Source organism: Gossypium arboreum, chromosome 13 (assembly GCF_025698485.1).
Source record: "Gossypium arboreum isolate Shixiya-1 chromosome 13, ASM2569848v2, whole genome shotgun sequence".
NCBI classification, from domain to species: domain Eukaryota; kingdom Viridiplantae; phylum Streptophyta; class Magnoliopsida; order Malvales; family Malvaceae; genus Gossypium; species Gossypium arboreum.
This window is the reverse complement of record NC_069082.1, coordinates 116177442-116179869: the sequence shown is the minus strand read 5'-3', so window position 1 is coordinate 116179869 and position 2428 is coordinate 116177442. Positions and strand designations below refer to the sequence as shown.

Below are 2428 nucleotides of genomic sequence, written 5' to 3'. Positions count from 1 at the left end.
AGCAAGAAAGAGATGAGAAATGTTATCTACTAAAACAAATGAATGAAATAATATTATTGAAAAATTAAGCTCCGAGTTTCACACGGCCTAGGACACGCCCGTTTGTCCAAGCCTCAGATTTCCACTGCCATGCGGCGGGTAATGGATTTAACGCGCAGCCGTGTGCATGTCGATTTTTAGGAAATTTCAGCCCTGTTTCCATACAGCCAAGGACACGCCCGTGTGTCAGGCCATGTGGGTCATTGTCCCTGCATAAAAAAACAAGAAAAGTAAATAAAATAAACGGGTTAGTGGTGTTAGTGCTCGGGTTACCTCCTGAGAACAGCTTATTTAAAGTCTAAGCTTGACTTACCTCATATTTGCATGGTCATGGTGGTTTGAGGAGTTGAAACTCCTCATTCCTGCTATCAATCTTATCAAAATAAGGTTTTAGATTAGTACTATTTACCTTAAAAGTGTTGAATTTGGAATGAGTTACCTCGACTGTACCGTATGGGAAAACGTTGAGTACCGCAAAAGGGATTGCTTCATTAAGTTTAGAAGTCACAACACGAGGGTCTTCTTCATCTAACAGTACTTTGTCTCCAACTTTAAGTTGATTCGATTCACCTTTAAGTTTATCATGACACTGCTTTGGTTCATCGTGTATTCTCGGTTTCTCCTTAACTTTTGTTCGCCATTAATCTAGCTCCTCGATTTGTAATTTTTGTTCCTCAAGATTTGTTTTTGGCTCCATCACTTTATCCCTAGGGATTTCTTGCACCGAAGTTTGAGCCAAAATGTTATTCTCATGGAAAGAACTCGTAATATCATCTCGATCACTAGATAGTCTAACGAAATCACGAGCTTGAAGTTTAATCGTGTCATCACCTACACGAAGCGTTAGTTCTCCTGTACCAACATCAACAATAGTTCTAGCAGTTGCTAAAAAGGGTCTACCTAGAGTTAAGGGTACGTCACTGTCGTCATCCATGTCTAAGACAACAAAATTGACTGGAATATAAATTTGTCAATTTTAACAAGCACATCTTCAACAATACCCCCAGGAAATCTAATAGTTTTATCAGCCAGTTGAATACTCATCATAGTTTGTTTGGGTTTCCCAAGGCCTTGTTGTTTAACACTTTATAAGGCATGATATTAATACTAGCCCCTAAATCAGCCAAGGCATTTTTAACGTCTAAACTACCAATAAAGCAAGGAATAGTAAAACTCCCTGGATCTTTTAATTTGTTGGGTAGTCTATTCTGCAAGATTGCCGAGCAAACTACATTTAACTCCACATGAGATGACTCATCTAACTTCCATTTGTTTGCTAAGAGCTCCTTTAAAAATTTAACTGCATTTGGCATCTGTGAAAGAGCTTCAATAAACGGTAAGTTAATATGTAATTTTTTAAGTAGTTTAAGGAATTTACCGAATTGTTCGTCTGTGTGGTCTTTCCTTGTCGCACTGGGATATGGCCCACGAGGTGTATACTCTTTACTTACCGGTTTTGGTTCAGTGTAGCTCAAAAAAACCTTACCCTTACCTACCACATTTTCTTGCATCGGTTCTGGTTTATTTTCAACTAACCGTTCTTCGTCGCGTACAGTGATAGCATGGAGTTGCTCCATTGGGTTAGTTTCAGTGTTACTTGGCAAGCTACCTTGTGGTCGTTTAGAGATCAACTTGGCAAGCTATCCTATTTGAGTTTTGAGCCTTTGAATCGACACTTGTTGATTCTTAAGCATGGTTTCAATGTTTTAAAAGTGTGTTTCTGACACTAAGATGAACTTTGTAAGCATCTCTTCAAGGTTCAGCTTTTTGTCTTACTGGTAAGGTGGCTAAAAGCATAGCAGTGGTGGTGGTCTTTGATTTCCTTGTCCTCCCTATGAAAAATTTGGGTGATTCCTCCAACTTGCATTGTATGTATTACTGTAAAGATTATTCTGAGGTCGAGGATTATTACCTATATAGTTCATTTTCTCATTCTCCATGTTAGGACCATAAAGTGGGTATTCTGAATTGCTCGTTCCACCTCCACTTGCATCGCACTGCATTACTGGATGTAACTGCGTAGAACCAAATAAACCATCAATCTTTCTATTCAAAAGTTCTACCTGATTTGAAAGCATAGTAACTGAGTCAATGTTAAAAACGTCGGCTGCTTTTGTCGGCTTTGTCCTCATGACTTGCCACTGATAATTGTTCAGTGGCATCTCTTCTATGAACTTATAAGCCTCTTCAAGTGTCTTATTATTGATAGTTCCACCAGCAGCTGCGTCGATCATTTGTCTAGTTGAGGGATTCAAACCGTTATGGAAAGGTTGAACCTATAGCCAAAGAGGTAACCCATGGTAAGGGCACCTTCTCAATAAATCCTTATATCTTTCCCATCCATCATAAAGTCCATCTGCACAAAAAAAGAGATATCATTCCTCAACTT

At 38.9% G+C, this 2428-nt stretch overlaps 1 pseudogene; it reads left to right on the top strand.

Moving 5' to 3' along the window:
• Nucleotides 1–2331: 2331 nt before the first annotated feature.
• On the top strand, nt 2332–2428 carry LOC128287112 (small nucleolar RNA R71; annotated as a pseudogene).